This window comes from Stomoxys calcitrans, chromosome 1 (assembly GCF_963082655.1).
Source record: "Stomoxys calcitrans chromosome 1, idStoCalc2.1, whole genome shotgun sequence".
NCBI classification, from domain to species: Eukaryota; Metazoa; Arthropoda; class Insecta; order Diptera; family Muscidae; genus Stomoxys; species Stomoxys calcitrans.
In genome coordinates this window covers 20,725,891-20,749,046 of record NC_081552.1, presented here as the reverse complement: position 1 = coordinate 20,749,046, position 23,156 = coordinate 20,725,891, and the positions used below count along the sequence as shown (strand labels likewise).

General features: G+C 38.4%; 1 protein-coding gene across 3 annotated transcripts in view; it reads left to right on the top strand.

Annotated features, from left to right (window-relative positions):
* The first annotated feature begins 235 nt into the window (after window positions 1-235).
* The window catches only part of LOC106084651 (whirlin), a 255,495-nt gene continuing 232,574 nt past the window's right edge, over window positions 236-23,156 (top strand). For all 3 annotated transcript variants that reach the window (XM_059360094.1, XM_059360095.1, XM_013248507.2), the window contains exon 1: window positions 236-322. The gene's annotated coding sequence lies outside the window, so the exon portion shown is untranslated. The remainder of the gene's footprint in view (window positions 323-23,156) is intronic.

Here is a 23,156-nt window from a genome sequence, read left to right as displayed (position 1 = left end):
CCATACAACCAATATGTAACAGTCGGTTTAAACCCCCAACTCTTCCAATAGCTCTCATGTACTTTTGGCCACCCACTTCGTTGTCGTTCATAGAAGTATATTCTTTTTATAGAAACCATACTCATATTTACTTGTTGCTGAATTTTACTTCTATTACATGTTAAGCTGCATTAATTTAACACACCAATTTCTTTTTTTTTCATTTTAGGTAGATGATGCATCAATATAATAAACCCAAGAATATAATTTATTATGAGTCACAAATATTTGAGACATATCTGAAAAGCGGTGCTGAAGTTTCTGAATACTAAACGATAACAATGTAAGTGATGATAAGCCCAATAATATATTGGGTTGCCCAAAAAGTAATTGCTCATTTTTCATATAGTCGGCGTTGACAAATTTTTTCACAGCTTGTGACTCTGTAATTGAATTCTTTCTTCTGTCAGTTATCAGCTGTTACTTTTAGCTTGCTTTAGAAAAAAAGTATATTTGATTAAAGTTCATTCTAAGTTTCAATAAAAATGCATTTACTTTCTTTTAAAAAATCCGCAATTACTTTTTGGGCAACCCATTATATTGAAAGAACTCACCTGGTCAAAGTTATTGATGTAAGGTTTATATCAAGTGGCTGAAAATATATCAAACAATATTGCAAAAAGACAATTTAGAACCTTTTTTGTACCCACGACCATAGAAGGGGGTATACTAATCTAGTCATTCCGTTTGTAACACCTCGAAATATTCCTCTAAGACCCTTTAAACTATACACATTCATGATCGTCTCGTCGTTTTGAATCGATATAGCTATGTCCGTAGGTCCGTCTTTCCTTCTGTCGCAATCATGATAGAGGTTGAAAGCGTAAAGCTAGCCGCTTGAAATTTTGCACAGATACTAAATATCGAAGTAGATCGTTGGGGATTGCAAATGGGAGATATAGCTCCCATATAAACTAATCTCAAGATTTGAATTCTTGAGCACTTGAAAGTCGCAATTTTTGTCCGATTTGTCTGAAATTTCGCACAAAGTGTTCCTTTATGACTTCCAACAACTGTGCCAAGTGCGGTCCAGATCGGTATATAACCGGATATAGCTCCCATATAAACCGATCTCCCGATTTGCCTTCTTGAGCCCCTGGAAGCTGTAATTCTGTCCGTAGTGTTTTGTGATGTCTTCCAACATATGTGCTAAGTACAGTCTAAATCGATCTATATATATGATATAGCTCCCATATAAACCGATCGCCCGATTTTACTTCTTACAAGAAGCAATTTTTGTCCGATTTGGCTGACATTTTGCATATAGTGTTTTGTTGTGACTTCCATATAACCTGATATAGCTCCCATGTAAACTAGTCTCTCGATCATCCTTGTTCGGTTCCCAGAAGCTTTAATTTTTGCTGGTGTGACAGAACTTTGGTATGTAGAATAAAATTATACCCCACAACTTAATTTTTTTATACCCACCACCGACGGATGGGGGTATATTCATTTTGTCATTCCGTTTGCAACACATCGAAATATCCATTTCCGACCCTATAAAGTATATATATTCTTGATCAGCATAAAAATCTAAGACGATCTGGACATATCCGTCCGTCTGTCCGTCTGTCTGTTGAAATAACGCTGCAGTCTTCAAAAATAGAGATATTGAGCTGAAATTTTGCACAGATTCTTTTCTTGTCCATAAGCAGGTTAAGTTCGAAGATGGGCTATATCGGACTATATCTTGATATAGGCCCCATATAGACCGATCCGCCGATTTAGGGTCTTAGGCCAATAAAGGCCACATTTATTATCCGATTTTGCTGAAATTTGGGACAGTGAGTTGTGTTAGGCCCTTCGACATCCTCTGTCAATTTGGCTTAGATCGGTCCAGATTTGGATATAGCTGCCATATAGACCGATCCTCCGATTTAGGGTCTTAAGCCCATAAAAGCCACATTTATTATCCGATTTTGATGAAATTTAAGACAGTGAGTTGCCTTAAACCCTTCGGCATCTTCCGTCAATATGGCTCAGATCGGTTTAGATTTTGATATAGCTGCCATATAGACCGATCCTCAGATTTAGGGTCTTAAGCCCATAAAGGCCACATTTATTATCCGATTTTGCTGAAGTTTGGGACAGTGAGTTGTGTTAGGCCCTTCTATTCGTCCGTCAATATGGCTCCGATAGGTTCAGATTTGGATATAGCTATCATATAGACCGATTCTCCAATTTAGGGTCTTAGGCCCATAAAAGCCACATTTATTATCCGATTTTGAGAAAATTTGGGACAGTGAGTTGTATTAGGCCCTTCAACATCCTCCGTCAATTCGGTCCAGATTTGGATATATTTTGAGGAAAGGTGGTTCACACATATATCCGAGGTGGTGGGTATCCAAAGTTCGGCCCGGCCGAACTTAACGCCTTTTTACTTGTTTGTATATATTTTTAGCAGAATCCATGGTGGTTGTTTTCCAAGAACCGACCCGGCCGAACTTAGCACGCTTTTATTTGTTGTTATTTAATTATTTTAATATTGTTTTTTTTAAAAAAACAACAATTTTAAAAAATTATTTAAAAAACAACAATTATTTTAATATTGTAACAAATATATTTTTATCAATTAAAAATTGAACGTAGTAAAATTCTTTACTAAAATACTTGCACATACTTCCATGAAAGTTTTAATGTACACCCATACATATGATCAACATATGCATGTAAATTATGATAAGTATTCGCCACCCCTTTTGCAAGATTTCTACAATAGTTTTTCAGGTACAAAACTAGATTTAAAATGCAAACCTTTTCTGGTTTCCAAATATAAAAAAAGTTATTATTAACCCTTTAACATACATTCCTATATTCTCCTATATAAATATTTATTAGGAGTTATTATTTAAAAATTAAAAAAAAAAAAAAAAATACAAACAGGCCAGTTGGTATAATGCAACCATTTAACAAAAAAAAAAAAAAAAACCGTAAACATGTCTATCCTGCATATGATTAATATTTGATTAGGGTTTAATAACACTCATATGCCAGAACCTTTTTTGTTTGGGATGTGTATGCGTACGTGAGCTGCCTTCCCACACAAATACACATGAGCACTCAGAGATTCTCCAGGGCCCTTTTAATTAAACTATTAAAATATTTAAGAAAACTAATTAAAAACTAAGAAGTACTTGAAACGAGGTTAATGGCATGAAAACATAATAAGAAAGGACAAAATGCACAAGGACAAAGGCACTCTCATTCAAACACATAAAAAAGGACAGGCACACATATACACATACATACACAAGAGATACATCAAACAATTACTTTAAATTTAGTGTAAAGAGTGAAGAATAAGAAGAAGAAGAAAAAAATGTTCCTTTATTTGCTATTTATATTGGGTTTTTTAGAATCTATGATCCTTTTTTATACCCACCACCGAAGGAAAGGGGGTATATTCATTAAGTCATTCCGTTTGCAAAACATCGAAATATCAATTACCGACCCTACAAAGTATATATATTTCGGATCGTCGTAAAATTCTAAGACGATTTAACGATGTCCGTGTGTCTGTCCGTCCGTCTATTGTAATAACTCTACAGCCTTCAAAAATTGAGATATTTGGCACAGATACGTCTTTCTGATGTACACTGATTAAGTTCCTGAACAGACCAAATCGGACCATATTTGGATATAGCTGCTATATGGACCGATTTTCCGATTAAGGGTCCAATGCCCATAACAACTTCATTTTTCATCCGATTTTGCTGAAATTTTTAACAGTGAGTTGTTTTAGGCCTCCCGACATCTGATGCAAAAATGGTTCAGATCGGACTATATTCAGATATAGCTGCCATATAGACCGATCTGCCGATAAAGGGTCTGAAGCCCATAAAAGCTTTTTTTATTGCCCAATATCGCTGAAACTTGAAACAGTGGGTTAACTTAATCCTCCCAATATCTGAAATAAGTATGGTTCAGATCGGACTATATTCAGATATAGCTGCCATATAGACCGATCTGCCGATAAAGGGTCTGAAGCCCATAAAAGCTTTACTTTTTATCCGATTTCGCTAAAATTTAAAACAGTAAGTAGTTTTAGGCCTACCAACATCTGACCCAAATATAGTTCAGATCGAACTATATTTAAATACTAGCTGAACCGGGCTCGCTCCGCTGCGCCTTCTTTTACCTTATATGGAACAAAATTTTCCTTTGAATATTTATTTTAGAGCTTTTAGTGAAATACCATGCTACGAAAATAGTATTTCGCTTGACAAACAGTTTAACAATATAAGTGTATTTATCTGAATCCCATATGATCTTCATTGATCTACGAATTTAAGTGTAGATGTAAGGTGTACTCCATTCTTAAAATACTTAATTTCAGCTCGATATTCTCGTGATGTTCGATTTAGGGGTGTTTTCGGGGGTGAGGTGGTCCCCCAGAAACTTGGCTCTGAAAATTATCAGCATCGTGCTCTTCTCTCAAATACCATTTATTTAAACCCCATATTGCCATTGGTTTAAGGGGAGTTTACACGATGAGGCGTTCTCCAAACACATGGCCCTAAATAGGATTCGTGTTCTACTCTAAAAACCCTCCCATTGCAATAGTCAGAAAATACTTCCTATTTCGGTGGTCTTTTGGGGGTGGGGTGGCCCCATAGACACTTTTCATGAATATTTATACCAGATTCGTGCTTTACTCCCAAAGACCTTTCATTTGAGCCCCATATTGTTATGGTCGCAAATTTCTCCCCTTTGGGCGATGTTTTTGTGGAGAGCCGGTCCCCAAACACTTGGTCGCATATTTGGATACGAGTTTCGTATTCTACTCGCAAATACTTTTCATTTGAGTCCCATATTACCATGGTTGGTACATCTGTCCGATTTAGGGGGGTTTTGGGGGTTAGGGTGGTCCCCCTAACACTTGGCCCAACAATTGGATATCAGATACGTTTTCTTATCCTTAAAACCTTTCATTTGAGTCCCATATTGTCGAGATTGATCTAAATATATGTTTGGTAGGTTTTAGGGTGGGGTGGCACCCCTAGGTACCCCATCTGAAATTTGGATACCAAATTTTTATTTTTAGGGTACTATATGAGAGCACACAAAATTGCGCTTAAATCGCGTCACCCATCTCCGAGATCTGGCGCTTCTGAAAATTGTGGTAAGGGAAAGGGTCCGCACATTTATTATCCAATTTTGCTGAAATTCGGGACAGAGAGTTGTCTTAGGCCCTTCGACATCTTCCGTCAATATGGCTCAGATCGGTTTAGATTTTCATATAGCTGCCATATAGACCGATCCTCCGATTTAGGGTCTTAGGCCCATAAAAGCCACATTTATTATCCGATTTTGCTGAAATTCGGGACAGTGAGTTGTCTTAGGCCCTTCGAAATCCTCCGTCAATTTGACTCAGATCGGTTTAGATTTGGATATAGCTGCCATACAGCCCGATCCTGCAATTTAGGGTCATAGACCCATAAAAGCTACATTTATTACCCGATTTTTCTGAAATTTGGGACAGTGAGTTGTGTTAGGTCCTTCGATATCTTCCGTCAATATGGCTCAGATCGGTTCAGATTTGGATATAACTGCCATATAGACCGATTCTCCAATTTAGGGTCTTAGGCCCATAAAAGCCACATTTATTATCCGATTTTGAGAAAATTTGGGACAGTGAGTTGTATTAGGCCCTTCAACATTCTCCGTCAATTTGGCTCAGATCGGTCCAGATTTGGATATAGCTGCCATATAGACCGATCTCTTGGTTTTAGATTTTGGGGCCATAAAAAGCGCATTTATTGTCCGATGTTGCCGAAATTTGGGACAAAGAGTTATGTTAAGCCCCTCCACATATTTCTGCAATTTGGTCTAGATCGATCAAGATTTGCATATAGCTGCCATATAAACCGATCTCTCGATTTAAAGTCTTGGCCCCATAAAAGGCGCATTTTTAATCCGATTGCACTGAAATTTGATACACTGACTTATGTTATGCTTTTCGACATCCGTGTGGTATATAGTTCCGATCGGTTTATTTTTAGATATAACTACTAAAAAGACCAATATTTTGTTATATACAATTGAACAATAACTTTTACTTATTAGTATGTGGTCCAAATCGGATTTTGAGATAGGTGGTTCACATATATATCCGAGGTGGTGGGTATCCAAAGTTCGGCCCGGCCGAACTTAACGCCTTTTTACTTGTTCTTATTTCGTTTGCAACACATATCACATATCTTAAATATTTAAGACAATCTACTCATGTCCATCTGTCGATCTTTTGAAATTATGCAACAGTCTTTGAAAGTTTACTTATTGAGCTAAAACTTTGCACAGATTCCGTTTTTGTCTATATAGAGGGTACAGTTCAAAAATGAGCTATATCGCCCTGTATTTTGATACAGTCCCCATAATGACCAATTTCCCTATGTAAGGTCTTGGGCCCATAAATTTTCTGAAATTTTGACACTCCGAGTTGTATTGGGACCCTACAATGTGCAAAAATTTTTCAAAACGCCAAATCTCGGAGATGGATGCACCAATTTAAGTTAAAATTTGTGTGCCATCATATGAAAATACGAAATCGGTATAAAATTTTGGGGTCAAATAACATGGGGGACACCCCATGTGGTCCATGAGCTATCCAATTTTCATCGGATTGTGACGAAAAGTGGTTTTTATATATACCCGAGGTGGTGGGTATCCAATGCTTTTTTACTTGTTTTTGGGTCATTTAGTCTAGACATTAAGCTCTGTTATTATGTTGCTAAGCGTTGCTATTACGATACACATTTTATGTTAAATATCAATGCCCTTGTTTATCTTTTGTGTTCGCCTGACAGTTTATTATGGTAATTTACACACACTCCATCCCCTGTGAATAAACCAAATTGGTAAACTAATAGAAACACCATAAAAACCATGGAATATGAGAATTCACTTCCGTTTAAATAACAAAACAGACAAACATCTTCAACATTATCAAAAGAAACAAATAAAAAGGCATTAACTTCGGTCGGGCCGAACTTTGGATACCCACCACCTCAGATATATATGAAAACCCAATTTCGTCACAATCCGGTGAAATTTGGATAACTTATGCACCCAAGTTCGGCACGGACATTGAGTGGTCTAATATAAGTCACTGTTGAATTTTGTATTTAAAATTTCAACTAAATCGGGTAAATAAATAAATTTTTATGAGTTTCACACTCTTAATCGGCATATCAGTCTATATGATAGCTATATATAAATATAGTCCGATCTCAACCATGTTAAGGTTGAATGTCGGGAGGCTTAAGATAACCCACTGCTTCAAATTTCGGCGAAATCAGGTAATAAATAGAGCTTTTATCGGCTTCAGACCATTTATTGGCAGATTGGTCTATATGACAGCTATATCTAAATATAGTCCGACCTGAACCATATTTGGGTCCTACGTTGGGAGGCGTACACCTACTCACTGTTTCAAATTTCAGCGAAATCGGTTAAAAAATAAAGCTTTTATGGACTTCAGACCCTTTATCTGGAGATCGGTCTATAGGGCAGCTATATCGAAAAATAGTCCGATTTGAACTATATTTAGGTTAGATTTTAGAAGGCTTAAAATAACCCTTTATTTAAAATTTCAGCGAAATCGGTTTATCGGCTTAAGTCCATACTTACTTGTTTAATCATGAAGTTATGATTTTGGAGCTTACTAAGGCTTTCCCCTGTCACCCCCACTTCAATGTACAAGAAAAAATATTTTGAATTTTTTGCTCTTTAAATTTTTTCGGCACTCATCTTATAGCTTTTATAGGTGTTCTACTATAAAAGCTATATGCAAAATTTCGGCCAAATCGGAAAAAATTGCGGCTTGTAAGGACTCAAGAAGTCAAATCGGGAGATCAGTTTATATGGGAGCTATACCAGGTTATAGTCTGATTTGGACCGCACTTAGCACAGTTGTTGGAAGTCATAGCAGAACACTATATGCAAAATTTCAGCCAAATCGGGAAAAATTGCGGCTTTCAGGGGCTCAAGAAGTCAAATCGGGAGATCGGTTTATATATGATCTATATCAGGTTATAGACCGATTTAGATCGTACTTAACACAGTTGTTGGAAGTCATAACAGAACATCACATGCAAAATTTTAACCCGATCGGACAAAAATTGCGGCTTCCAGGGGCCCAAAAAGTCAAATCGGGAGATCGGTTTATATGGGAGCTATATCTAAATCTGAGTCGATATAACCCATTTGCAATCCTCAAAGACCTACATCAATATTAGGTATTTGAGCAAAATTTCAAGCGTCTAGCTTTACGCGTTCGATCTTTATCGTGATTTCGACAGACGGACGGACATGGCTAGATCGATTCAGAACGACGAGGCGATCAATAATGTATATGATTTATGGGGTCTTAGACGAATATTTCGAGATGTTACAAACGGAATGATTAGATTAGTATACCACCATCCTATGGTGGTGGGTATAAACATAGCTATGTTTTACTTGTTGTTGCAATGTTTCCGGTTTTGTCTAAGTTTTAATGTTAAACCGAAAAAGGTAAAATAGAACAAGTAAAAGCGTGCTAAGTTCGGCCGGGCCAAATCTTATATACCCTCCACCATGGATCGCATTTGTCGAGTTCTTTTCCCGGCATCTCTTCTTAGGCAAAAAAAGGATATAAGAGAAGATTTGCTCTGCTATTAGAGCGATATCAAGCTGTGGTCCGGTTTGGACCACAATTAAATTATATGTTGGTGACCTGTGTAAAATGTCAGCCAATTCGAATAAGAATTGCGCCCATTGGGGCTCATGAAGTAAAATAGAGAGATCGATTTATATGGGATCTGAATCGGGCTATAGACCGATTCAGACCATAATAAACATGTATGTTGATGGTCATGAGAGAATCCGTCGTACAAAATTTCAGACAAATCGGATAATAATTGCGACCTCTAGAGGCTCAAGAAGTCAAGATCCCAGATCGGTTTATATGGCAGCTATATCAGGTTATGGACCGATTTGAACCATACTTAGCACAGTTGTTGGATATCATAAGAAAACACGTCGTGCAAAATTTCATTCCAATCGGTTAAGAATTGCGCACTCTAGAGGCTCAAGAAGTCAAGACCCAAGATCGGTTTATATGGCAGCTATATCAAAATATGGACCGATATGGCCCATTTACAATACCAACCGACCTACACTAATAAGAAGTATTTGTGCAAAATTTCAAGCGGCTAGCTTTACTCCTTCGGAAGTTAGCGTGCTTTCGACAGACAGACGGACGGACGGACGGACAGACGGACGGACATGGCTAGATCGACATAAAATTTCACGACGATCAAGAATATATATACTTTATGGGGTCTCAGTCGAATATTTCGACAAGTTACAAACAGAATGACGAAATTAGTATACCCCCATCCTATGGTGGAGGGTATAAAAATTATGCTTTGGGATACAAAAGAATGTTCTGAGGTAGACTGCGGTTTTAACTTCTTTTCATAGATGTTTAAAACTTATTTGCGAGCTACAAGTGAATACACTAAGCCATGTGGATGTGGGACATGGAAAAGATTTGACTAGAAGGTGGAGGGCTCTTGAACAATTGTCATTGTGTAAATGTCATAATTCCATAGGTAATTTTCAGGTAAGGTTGAAAAGAGGTGCGAATAATTCGCCCCGTGCCACTATGGACATACACCTTAGCCAGGAATCGGCTTGTTGTGCGCTCTAAATACAAAAAAACTAACTAAGTTAGGAATTCCGTGCTTTTTACAAAATCCTTAATTGTTTTCCAAGCCATGCCCTTAAGTTGGTTCATGTCTTGTATTGTGTCCCCACCCAAGTGGCGGTATGTGTTAGCCGTGAAAGTCGGGCAACGACATAGGAAATGATCCCACGACTAATCATCTTCTCCACCTACACATGCATCACGCCGCACAGGTTTTACATAAGTGTGCTTGTAGTCCTATGTGTCCCGTTGTTATGGGCATGACCCCCATATAGACCGATATCCCAATTTTAGGTTTTTCACCCATAAATAGCATATTTGAACTCACACAAGACTAATTTATTACTTGAGATTGCTGACATTTTAAACAGTGACTTGTGGCGTGTTTGGTTCACTGCAGACTATATTTAAACCGGATTTTTAAGAAATAAGAAATTTAAGTATACATATACCAAAGGTAGGGCGCCCCAGTAGCCGAGTTGGTAGTGTGTTTGGATTACCAGTGCAGGGGTCGTGGGTTCGTTTCCCGCCAGAAGTATTGGTCTGTCGCTACTGTGATATCACAATGGAATTAAAATTGTCTAAATGAGTCTGTAAAGAACTGCCACTCTTACCTAACCTATATCAAAGGTGGTTGGTATCCATAGTTCGGTCCGGCCTTTTTATTTGCTTATCCAATTCCAAAAAATAACCGATTAGAGTTATATGCAATAACAACGAGGACGGTGAGATCAAGAACAATCTTGGAATGTAAATAAGTAAAAAGGCATTAAGTTCGGCTGGGCCGAACTTTGGATACCCACCGAACTTTGGGTATCCAAAGTTCGGCCCAGCCGAACTTAATGCCTTTTTACTTATTTACATTCCAAGATTGTTCTTGATCTCACCGTCCTCGTTGTTATTGCATATAACTCTAATCGGTTATTTTTTGGAATTGGATAAGCAAATAAAAAGGCCGGACCGAACTATGGATACCAACCACCTTTGATATAGGTTAGGTAAGAGTGGCAGTTCTTTACAGACTCATTTAGACAATTTTAATTCCATTGTGATATCACAGTAGCGACAGACCAATACTTCTGGCGGGAAACGAACCCACGACCCCTGCACTGGTAATCCAAACACACTACCAACTCGGCTACTGGGGCGCCCTACCTTTGGTATATGTATACTTAAATTTCTTATTTCTTAAAAATCCGGTTTAAATATAGTCTGCAGTGAACCAAACACGCCACAAGTCACTGTTTAAAATGTCAGCAATCTCAAGTAATAAATTAGTCTTGTGTGAGTTCAAATATGCTATTTATGGGTGAAAAACCTAAAATTGGGATATCGGTCTATATGGGGGTCATGCCCAAAAAAAAAAAAAAGCTCAGCTAGCTGTGTACTTCGCCACAACTACAAGTGTTTGTGGCCCCCTTTGACATGGTTCAAATTTGAAAATTATTTATATTCGTATTAATCTCTTAAATTCAAATGCAAATTTTGCCCATGAACACTCCACTAAGGCACAGGGGCAAACTTCTCACACATCAATGAGTGCAGTCCAATTCATGTTTAAGATCAATGATAAGGGGCCTCCTTTTTTAAGCCGAGTCCGAACGACGTGCCGCAGTGATCCCTCTGGTAATAAATCCCAAGCTTCTATAAACGTTTCGTATTCCACTCTCAAGTACCCTTCGTTTCAATCCCATATTATCCCGATCGGCCTACATGTCCGTTTGTAGGTTATTTTTGAGATGGGGCGGCCCCCCTCAGCCTTAACCCCAAATTTTTATATAAGTTTAGTATTCTACTTCCAATTACCTTTCATTTGATACCCATATTGCTCCAATCGGTAGACATGTAATTTTTTTTAGGTTTTCGGAGGGGGTGGTCCCCCTGACACGTAAGGTCGAATTGTTATATCAAGTTCATACTCTACTCTTATCTACCTTTCATTTGATACCCATATAGTTCCAATCAATAGACATGTTCGTTTGGGTGGGTTTTGTGGTAGGGCGTTCCCCACGGTTATTTGTCCCCAAAGCTTTATACCAATTTTGTGTTTTTGGTTCACCATATGGGGGCATACAAAATGTCACTTAAATCGATGCAGCCATTTCGAAGATCTGGCAATTTTGAAAATTCGGATCAGAGATAGGGTCTGCCCCACTCGCGGATATCACAAAATGAGGAACCCTTTTTTCACCGGGGCCTAAACTCTACCATCTGTGATAATTTCATAAAAATCGATTCATCTGTTTTTGAGTTTATTCCGAAGAAATACACAAACAAAGCGCCACTCTTGAATTTGTATACCCTGCACCACTACTGTGGTATAGGGTATTGTAATTTAGTGTATTTGTTTTTTACACCCAGAAGGAAGAGAACTAGACCCATTGATAAGTATACCGATCGACTCACAATCACTTTCTGATTCGATTAAACTATGTCTGTCCATGTTAATTTGTACACAAAATATAGGCCAAAATTTTTATCCGATCCACTTCAATTTTGGCATAGGCATGTTTTCAGCCAAGAGACAAAGTCTATTGCTTAACGCTTTCCCCTACACCCGCCATAATATATTTGCTGTGCTATTCTTTGAATATGAAGCATTGCTTAGACCCTTGCCCCCAGAAGGTGTTGGATGACCACAGCCTTGGCACAAATTCTGCACGTCTATCCTTTCTAGACCGGAAGAGGAAGTGGCAACTGCGCAGGATATGCAGACATAATGGACTCGCTTGTGTCAGCATGTCCTAGTGCCAAGCCAAGGGGCAAACAGGGAAAACATGCTGACAGACCCTGCAACGACTTTTGCAGAAGCTGTGAGGACATCGAGAGAGACTATAGAACACCTTTTGTGTGTGTGTCCCGCTTCGACATTTAGAAGGAGTTCTACTCTAGGTTCTCATTTCCCTGAGAACCTGTCTAATTTAAGGAATGTGAACATTCGCAAGTTGTTGGGCTTTTTAAAGCAATGTGGATGGTTCAACGATAGGAACTAGAAGGCATCTTCCTTCTTCTGTTCCTGTGGTATAACAATGGACGAAAACGTCTAAGTGCGTCTGAGGGTAGACTGCCACTTAAACCTAACCTTTATCTATGGTGGTGGGTATTCAAAGTTAGTTAGTTAGAACTTAACACGTTTTTACTTGTTTCTGCGGAAATTGTGACAAAAATTTCTTATTAATTTTTTTTTTTTTTTCAAATTTTATACGTAATTTTTTTTTTAAATTTTGTAAAACAACATTGTATTTAACAAAAATTTGCAACTAAAGGGTGATTTTTTTGAGGTTAGGATTTTCATGCATTAGTATTTGACAGATCACGTGGGATTTCAGACATGGTGTCAAAGAGAAAGATGCTCAGTATGCTTTGACATTTCATCATGAATAGATTTACTAACGAGCAACGATTGCAAATCATTGAATTTTATTACCAAAATCAGTGTTCGGTTCGAAATGTGTTCAAATTTTGACAAATTTTGTTCAGCGATGAGGCTCATTTCTGGTTGAATGGCTACGTAAATAAGCAAAATTGCCGCATTTGGAGTGAAGAGCAACCAGAAGCCGTTCAAGAACTGCCCATGCATCCCGAAAAATGCACTGTTTGGTGTGGTTTGTTCGCTGGTGGAATCATTGGACCGTATTTTTTCAAAGATGCTGTTGGACGCAACGTTACGGTGAATGAACACATTTCGAACCGAACACTGATTTTGGTAATAAAATTCAATGATTTGCAAGCGTTGCTCGTTAGTAAGTCTATTCATGATGAAATGTCAAAGCATACTGAGCATCTTTCTCTTTGACACCATGTCTGAAATTCCACGTGATCTGTCAAATACTAATGCATGAAAATCCTAACCTCAAAAAAATCACCCTTTATGTTTTGCTTGGATTTTTTTTTTATTTTTGTAATGTTGTTTGGTTTCTTACTAAAGACAATTTTATCAATGTTTGAATTACGTTGAGAAAGTCAGTTAAAATTCTTCTTTCTCTAATACCTTTTATTTGAACCCTAAATTGTTATGGTCTGATAAAAAGTTATGTTTGGGGGTGGGACGGCCCCTCAGACATTTCGCCCCAAATGTGAATATAAGATTCATGCTCGACTCTCAAATACATTTTTTTGGAGCTTCATATTGCCATGATCAGTAAAGGAGTCTTATTTGGCCGGTGTTGTGGGGGCAGCGGCCCATCAGCCACTTGATCCCGAAAGTGGATATCAACTTCGTAATCCTTTGCCAAATACTTTTCATTTGAGCTCCATATTGCCATGGTCATTCAATATGTATTGATTTGAGGGTGGGGTGATCCCCCTCAACACTTGGCCCCCGAATTGGGATCAGATTTATTATTTTTTAATTTTTTCTCACAAAATTTTTCTCAGTAAAATTTTTTTGCTAAAATTTAAGTTCTTCTTCAAATTAAAGTCTGATTTCTATATGAAAGGTTTGCAAATTTCAATTTTTGTAAAAAATATGAACAATATTATGTGAAGAAATTTTTTAAAACATTTCATTTGCTCTCCTCTAAAATGGAATGCCTCCATCTATGGCAGACATAGGAGTGTGTTTAAGAAAAGTTTTCTCTAAGATTTTCTTGTGAACCAAAAAAAAAAAAAAAGAACGCTAAGAAAAACTTTCAAACCCAACGTATGTGTACAAAAATTGCTTCGTTTAGAGCGTCGTCAATAGTGGTGGTGGTTCCTTGAAATTTCATGTTCACTCTGTTTGTTGTGGTTGCTTTTGTTTCTCTTCATATTGAATTTCTAACACCAGACTTCCGTCATGGTATCCTGCTAGTTTCCGTGGCTAAAAAAAGGGGGAAAAAGTAGACTTATTGTTTTGTTACGTCAAAGCTTGAACAAAAGATAAGAGAGGAGTTTATACTAGCCATTTATCAGACGATTGCGGAAATGAGATGTCGTCGTTGAAGAAGACATACAACAATAGGAATAAAGGATTTTGACCTTAAGGTTCTTTTAAGAAAAGGTTTAAAATTAACTTTGATATATTTGAAATCAAGTTATGTGATGGTGTAACAGCGGCAGAAAGGGTCCACCCACTATATTCGAAAATTCAATCTAAGGAATGGATCTTGCGCTTAAGTTAGTGATTTGTTGATTCAAATACTGCACTTCATGATAAGGATAAGCTGGATAGCCGTATTCAGCCGTATTCTGTCCCAAATAAAAGCTTTTTTCAAAAGGATAGGCCAAAGTCTGAGTCTCCAAAATATGAGTAAAAATTAAATTTTTTATAAAATTTTCCATGAACATTCCATTAAGGAACAGCAATGAGTGTTGTCCGCATGAACTTTACGCACAATTACCTTCTAGGGACCTCTATTTTACAGTCGACTCCGAACAGAGGGCTGCAGAACGACATCTTTTCAGTGAGTAGTTTTACATGGCATTGCAGCCTACATAAGCTAAGGAAATGAAATGGAAAATTCTTCTAATGTTCTCGCAAGGATTCAAGCCGTGTTCAATGGTGATCTGCACCTGATTTGAGTATTCTATTGAATTGAAATTTAATTTGACAATGACCTAAATCTAAACAACTGAGGAATTTAGCTCATACCCATTATTCATAACACAAATTAAGCATTGGTACTAGATTAATTAATAATGAAATGTGTCACTAAATAAATTTATCACTTATTGCTCGCACGCCTATTAGTAACCCACGTAAAAGCCTAACTTGTCTCCTGTAAAACTTCTCTTTTGTAAAATTAAACAAATCAACACAATATAAGTTTCAGGGCAAGGCATTTCTATTCTTTTTTTTTCATTTCTGCTTCATGTTCATGAATTCCTGTCACTTTTTAACTCGCTTTTACTTCCTTCATTTTGTTGCTCTTATCTTTGGGCTTTTTTAAGTACAAATTCGTGTTTAGGCATTTTTGCACTTGTATTTCCACATGCCATCAATTCTCCAAAGTTTTTCAAACATGGACTAACTTGGTTACCGTTAGCAGCAGCAACAGCAGCATTGCCGCTACCAACGACAAACTGCTCATGAACCAGGAAAATGTGAAAAATTCTAATCTAACACAAACAGACAGTAAAGGCAGTATCTGTAAATGCATCTGTGGCTACATGTTAAACTTTTATATGTGACAATACGCTGAAATGCAGAAAGGTCTTAGACACAAAATCCTTAAGTGGAAGTGGTAGTAATAAAGGCAACATTATCTGTTGTGGTCTCGGGGGGTTATATGTCATGTAAAAACTTCCCTCAAAGAGGTGGCGCTTCGGCATGCCTTTCGCCCTTGGGTATAAAAAGCAGCTTGCCTATCATTGAGCTTAAACTTGAACTGGACTGCTGTCTCATTAATGTGTGAGAAGTTTGCCCCTGTTCCTTAATTGTTTCTTAGTCTTAAAGATGCAGATGGAAGAGAAGTTTCATTGAGGTGAGCTATAATCTCGTACTCGGGTGAAACAATACTCAGCATGGTCACTGCGCCAAATTACTGCGCAAACCGATAATAAATCTGAATTTGTATGAGCCTAAAACCTTAAATCGGGATATCAGTCCATGTGGGGGCTACACACCAATCTGGACCATATTCGGGATAGATTTCGGTGATCTTAACCAGTATTGTCACTCGAGAAAATTATTTCCTACCAAAATTTAAGAAAAATCCTATCAAACCCAACTAAAACCTACCAAATGTTCTATGAGCCAAAAATGCGATGCATGTTTTCATACTAACCACCGTAGAGTTGGCCATTTTGCCATTCTATTTGCAAGACATCAAATTATACATCAACCCTACAAAATATGCATACCAGATCATCGTTTAATTCTCAGACGATTTGGACATGTGCGTCCATTTGTTTGCTGAAATCACTCTACAGCCTAAAGTTCAAAGATGGTATATTTCTTGATATAGCACCATTTATACCGGGTTTTCCGATTGAAGCCGCATTTTATAGACCGATCTGAACCGTATATTGCACGGATGTCGAAAAGTTTAACTTGGGTCACTGTGCCAAATTTCAGCGAATTCAGATAATAAATGTGGAGCTTGCACCAAACGAAAAACTGATACCAACGGTATTGACAGTAAAGTAATACCAAAACATTACCGTATGGCACGGATGATGTAAATCTTTACAAATACCATATGGTATTGCTTTACTATCAATACCATTGATACCAACGGAAAATTGGTAGGAAAAAAAACCTACCAATTTTGGTAGGAACCTACCAAAAACGGCAACACTGATCTTAACACAAATCATTGTGCCAAATTAGATAATAAATACAGCTTTTTTGAGTTTTAGACCCTAAATCGGGAATCCGGTTTATATGGGGGGCTATGTCAAGATATAGTCCGATAAAGTCCATCTTCGAATTCAACCTACCACCTACCTATGGCCAAAAAGAATGGTTGCAAATTTTCAACTCACTATCAACGTTTTAAAAGACTGTAAAGTGATTGAAACACACAGACAGACGGACGGATGGACAGACGGACATAGCTAGATCTTAGATTTCTATGACGACCAAGAACATACTTTATAGGGTCGGAAATGAATATTTACAATGTGTTGCCAGCTCCGCTGCGCCTTCTTTTACTTTATGTGGAACAAAATTATACTTTGAATATTTATTTTTGATAATAAAAGGCCTTTGAGTGAAATACCATGCTACGAAAATAGTATGTGTATATCGCTTGAGTAACAGTATAACAATATAAACGCCTTTATCTGAATTCAATATGATCTTTTAATGGTCTATGAATCATTCATTTAAGTTTGGATATTAGATGTACCCCATTCTTAAAAGACTTTTTTTCAGCCCGATATTCTCATAGGGATTTTGGTAGTGGGAAGGGCCCAGGATGGTGGTTGTTTTGTGGACGCCCAGAAACGTGGTCCCGAAAGTGGGTATGCATTTGGAGCTCTACTCCCAAATACCTATCCTTTGAGACCCATATTGTCATGATCGGTTAATATGTATGTCTAATTTAGTGGTGTTTTCGGAGATGTGGTGGTCCCCCAGACACTTAGCTCTGAAAAAATATCAGCATCGTGCTCTACTCTCAAATGCTATTTTTTTAAACCCCATATTGCCATTGGTCTAAGAGGAGTTAATGGGATGAGACCCCAAACAATTGGCCCCAAAAAATCGTTTTCTAATCTCACTTACCTTTCATTTGAGCCACATATTGCCATAGTCGATAAATTTGTACTATTTGGGGGGTGTTTTGTGGAAGGGGTGGTGCCCCAAATATATGGTCCCACATTTGGATATCAGATTCGTATTATACCCCCAAATACCTTTATTTGAGCCTCATATTGCGATGGTTAGATAATAATTGCGGTTTGTGGGTGTTTTGGGGAAGCGGTAGACAACCATAGACACCACATTGACATGGCCTATAAATATGTCGGATTTAGGGGTGTTTTGGGGATTGAGGTGGTCGCCCAAACTCTTTGCATTGAAAATATATTGGCATCTTGTCTCCTCTCAAATATCATTTATTTGAACCCTATATTGCCATTGAGCTCAAAGTTGGATATCAAATACGATTGCTAATCTGAAATACCTTTTTAGCCCCTTATTGCAAATGTCAGCAAATATGTCCGGTTTGGGATATGGGCCCTAAAATTTCTCATTAACGAGCTCCACTTGTCTTCGTGAGCAAATACCTCCTATTTGGGGATTGCTATGGTGGTGGGAATTAACCTAGACAGTTGGTCCCGAATTTTGATAACAGATTCGTGGTCTACTACCAAATAGCTTTGATTTGAGCCCCATATTTCATAGACGGCAAACATGTTCTGTTTGGGGGTGTTTTGGCGGATGGGGCGGCCACTCAGGGACTTGGCTCTGAAAATATCTATCAGATTCGTGTTCTACTCCAAAATACATCTTAATTGAGCCCCATATGGCAATTAGGAAAGGGATGAACCCCCAGAAACTTGGTCCCACATTTGGACATCAGTTTCGTATTTTAATCGCAAATACCTTTCATTTGAGTCCCATATTTCCATGGTCGGTAAATATGTCCGATTAAGGGGTGTTTTGGGGGTGGGGTGGTCCCCCAAAAACTTGATTCCACATTTGGGAATCAGATTTGTATTTTACTCGAAAGTACCTTTCATTTGAGTGTCATATTGTCGTGATTGGTCTATAAATATATTTGGGGGTTTTTGGGGTGGGGCGGCCCCCCTAAGTACCCCATCCAAAGTTTGGATACCAGATTATTGGTTTTAGGCTAATAAAGAGAGTACACAAAATTTCGCTTAAATTGCACCACCAATCTCCGAGATCTGGCGTGTTTGAAAATTAGGTTAAAGGGGAGGGTCCGCCTCCCCCTTCAGATATCAAAAAATTTACCCTATTTACCCAATAATGTACCCTATTTTTACCATGGGATCATTTTGCACCAACTGTGAAAATTTCAAGAAAATCGGTTCAGCCGTTTCTGAGTCTATAAGGAATACACAAATAAACAAACAAACACAAATAGATTTTTATATATAAGACTAGCTGAACCCGGCCCGCTTCGCTGCGCTTCCTTTTACACCATATGAATTTTAACTTTCTTTTCAATTACTCTTCTTTGCATTCACTAAGTTACGTATATATTTTGCGGCCATGTTTTTATAAAACTCTTGGACTGATGTGGAAGCTTGTCCCAGGGTAGGAGGTTTAAACTAATAATACCGAAAACAGTCGAAGGTTAGTTCGCATACTTGCATACGCTCGCATACTTGATCCCAATTTTTAATACCATATTCGTATTCTACTCCCCAATACCTTTCATTTGATACCCATATTGTCCACTTTTGATTTAAGGTGGTGTTTTTGGGGTAACGGGGGAGGGTCTGCCCCTTCCGATATCAACAATCTAAAAAGCCTTTTCCTCCTTCCTGACTATTTTCGTAATCTACTCCCAAATACATTTCATTCGTGTCCCATATTGTCATTATCGTCCAATAAACCTATTTTAGGGGGTTTTGGGGTCGGGGCGGCCCCCCAGTTACTTGGATCCAATATTTAATATAAAATTCTTAGTATACTCTTGAATACCTTGCAGTTGAAACCCATATTGTCCCGATCGGTACACTTTTATTTTGGGGTCGTACATTTAGGGTAAGGGGGAGAGTCCGCCCCCTACCAATATCATTTTGGGGTGGGAACACTTCGCCCTGAATGCGGATATTGAATTCGTGCCATTGTAGACTATGACGCTGTACGCGTTCAAATCCTGGTGAGAACAGCGGACAAAGCGGTGATTGGCGACATTTGCGAGGTACAATGCCATGCATGGTTATTTAAAACTTTTTCCCCAAAGAGGTGACGCACTGCGGGACGCCGTTCGGACTCGGCTATTAAAAAAGGTCCCTTATCATTGAGTTTAAGCTTGAATCGGAAGGCACTCATTGTTGTGTGAGAAGATCGCTCCTGCTCGGTTCCTTGTGTTTTTAAAAATTAGGGTAATGATAATTGCTTTTTAGGGGAGGGATTGCACCTCAGATATTATGACTCAAATATGGATATTAAATTCGTGCTGCACTTCCAAATCCATTTAATTTGAGCCCCATATTACCATGGCCGGTAAATATGAACCGTTTGGAGGGTGTTTTGGAGCTGAGGCTGCCACCGGCACTTAGCACTGAAAATAGATATCAAACTCGTTCTTTTTTCCCAACGGAAATGAAGTTCAGTTTGGGGGGTTCTTTTTAGGGCGTACCCCAAAACACTTGGGAGGGTCTGGCTCCAACCGCTACATTTCCAGACAAACGCACACAATCTATGAAAATTTTAAGAAAATCGATTCAGCCAAGTATCATAAAGCCATAATGGGTCTAATGGCGTTTTTGAGGGGTGGCGTGACCCCATATACTTGTCTCGATCGGTCACCTTTTGATTTTGAGGTGTGTTTTTGGCATAAGGGGGAGGCTCCGTCCCCCGTCCGACTTTATAATCGGAAAATTATAAAGTCTATGTTTCCTTCCAGACCACCTTACACACTATGAGAAAATTTCGAGAAAATCGGTTCTACCGTTTTTCAGTCTATACGGAACAAACAAACCGAGTCCCATATATCCGTGATTGGCTAATGTGCTAAGTTTGGACGTTTTTGTGGGGGTGAGGTGACCCCCTATACTTCGACATTAATTTGTATGCCAGATTCGTTATCTACTTCCGCATACTTTTCATTTGATTCCCATATTGTCCTTAACGGTTCACTTTTGATTTTGGGTGGTGTTTTTGGGGTAACGGGAGAGGGTCCGCCCCCTTTTGTTATCAACAAATTATAACGCCTATTCCTACTTCGTGACCCTATTTGTAAGCTACTCCCGAATACAAATGAAAGGAGTCCCATATTGTCATGAGGGCCAAATAAACCTATTTTAAGGGGTTTTGGGGCTGGGACGGCCCCCCAAGTACTTGGAAACAACTTTTATTGTGCAATTCGTATTCTACATTTGAATTCCATTTTGTCCGGAATCGGTCCACTTTTATTTTTGGGTAGTAGTTTTGGAGTAAGGAGGAGGGTCCAACCCCCTTCCGATATAAAAAAATTATATGGCCTATGTTTCCTTCCAGACCTACCTACAAAATCTGTGATAATTTCAACATAGTCGATTCAGCCGTTTTTGAGTCTATACGTAACAAACAAACAAACACAAATTGAATTTTATGTTGAAAACTAGCTGATCCGGGCCCGCTCCGCTTTTCCTTGGAATATTTATTTTCGACAATTAAAGAGCTTTTAGTGAAATACCATGCTACGAAAATAGTATATCGCTTGACTAACAGCTTAACAATATAAGTGCCTTTATCTGAATCCCATGTGATCTTCATTGGTCTACGAATTTAAGTTTGGATGTAAGGTGTATTCAATTTTTAAAATACTTTATTTCAGTTCGATATTCATGAGAATCTGATTTAGGGGTGTTTTCGGGGGTGAGGTGGTCGTGCTCTTCTCTCAAATACCATTTATTTAAACCCCATATTGCCATTGGTTTAGAAAATAGGTTATCAAATTCGTTTTCTAATCTCAAATACCTTTCATTTGAGGCACGTATTGGCATGGTCGAAAAATTTTTTTCCTTTAAGGGTGTTTTGGGAAAGGGGTAGACCCCCAGAAAATTGGTCCCGAATGTGGGTATCAATTCTTGCTCTACCCCCCAATACCTTTCATTTAAGCTCCACATTGACATAGTCGGTAAATATTCCCGATTTAGGGGTGTTGGGATGGTCCCCCAAAAACTAAGCCTGGAAAATATACCAGCAACGTACTCTATTCTCATATATCTATATATCATTTATATGAACCCCATATTGCCATTGGCCTCAAAATTGGATATCAAATTCATTTTCTAATCTCATTTAAACTCCTTATTGCCAAAGTCAATATGTCCGGTTTTGGGGTATTGGCCCTAAAAACTATAAATATCTAGTTCCACTCTCTTTAAGACCCAAAGTGTCTTGGTGAGCAAATACGTCCTATTTGGGGGTTGTTATGGTGGTGGAACGTCCCCTAAACAGGTGGTCTACTCCCAAATACCTTTAATTTGAGCCCCATATTTCCATAGTCGGCAAACTTGACCGGCTTGAGGGGTGTTTTGAGGGATGGGCGGCCTCTCAGTGAGTTGGCCTTGAAAATATATATCGGATTCGTAATCTACTCTAAAAACCCATTTATTGGAGTCTCATATAGTCGCAAGAGTCAGCAAATATTTGGGTGGTCTTTTGGGGGCGTGGGGTGGCCCCATAGACACTTTTCCCCAATATTGATATCAGATTCGTGTTTTACTCCCAAAGACCTTTCATTTGAGCCCCATATTGCTATGATCGTAAATTTGTCTTCTGTGGGGGATGTTTTTGGGGAGAGGCGGCCCCCAAACACTTGGTCCCATATTTGGACATCAGATTCGAATTCTACACTCAACACTTTTACCGCCCCAAATCGGTTCATGTTTTGATATATCTGCCATATAAAACGATCTCCCGATTTTACTCTTGAGCGAGCGATTAGTATCCCATTTGACTCAAATGTTGAAGGTAGAGTTTTGTTTCGACTTCCAAGAACCACGCTGCTAGAGCAATTTCAAGCCGATTTGACTGACGTTTTGAACGATGTTAACTTAATGGCTTGTTATAACCATTTGGTTTATATTGTTCTATTACTTGCTATAGCTCCTATATATTGGAAAAAGTCACTCAAAGAACTTTTTACATGCGATCCACGGTTGAGGAGATATAAAATTCGTAACGTAACGGAACTTTTACTTGTCATATATACGATTCTGGTCAGGATTCAAACTTAGGCGTTCAGTGATATAAGCGAACATACAACCTTTGCAAAACGGTGGCCTCCATATTCAGGCTGGATAAAATTGTTCAGTGTGATTCCGCAGGCTCCTAGTGGTGTCCTCTCTATGTTCTCAGCCCTATGTAAGCCCT